At 54.4% G+C, this 517-nt stretch overlaps 1 protein-coding gene and 1 pseudogene across 1 annotated transcript in view; one reads left to right on the top strand and one right to left on the bottom strand.

The window, feature by feature from the left end:
* RCOR1 (REST corepressor 1) overlaps positions 1–517 on the bottom strand; it is a 109607-nt gene that overhangs the window by 84118 nt on the left and 24972 nt on the right. The window lies entirely within an intron of this gene.
* Positions 1–517, top strand: part of LOC104996996 — a 35268-nt pseudogene that overhangs the window by 311 nt on the left and 34440 nt on the right.

Here is a 517-nt window from a genome sequence, read left to right on the forward strand (position 1 = left end):
CCGCGAGCGCGCCGAGGAGGCGGCGGGCCAGCTCCGTCGCGAGGTCTGCCCGGTGGGAGGCCCCGACTCGGGGCCCAACTCCGGCGGTGCCGGCGAGCTCGTCGTCAAGGAGTTGGACCTCGCCTCGCTGAGCTCCGTGCGCTCCTTCTGTCAGGAGATGCTCCAGGAAGAGCCTAGACTGGATGTGTTGATCAATAATGCTGGGGTCTTCCAGTGCCCTTATATGAAGACTGAAGATGGATTTGAGATGCAGTTTGGCGTGAACCATCTGGGACACTTCCTACTCACCAACCTTCTCCTTGGACTCCTCAAAAGTTCAGCTCCCAGCAGAATTGTGGTCGTTTCCTCTAAACTTTACAAATATGGAGACATCAACTTTGAAGACTTGAACAGTGAACAGAGCTATAATAAAAGCTTCTGTTACAGTCGGAGCAAACTGGCTAACATTCTTTTTACCAGAGAACTAGCCCGCCGCTTAGAAGGCACCAGCGTCACTGTGAATGTGTTACACCCTGGC

The sequence above is a fragment of the Bison bison genome, unplaced genomic scaffold (genome assembly GCF_000754665.1).
Source record: "Bison bison bison isolate TAMUID 2011002044 unplaced genomic scaffold, Bison_UMD1.0 scf7180017864302, whole genome shotgun sequence".
NCBI lineage: Eukaryota > Metazoa > Chordata > Mammalia > Artiodactyla > Bovidae > Bison > Bison bison.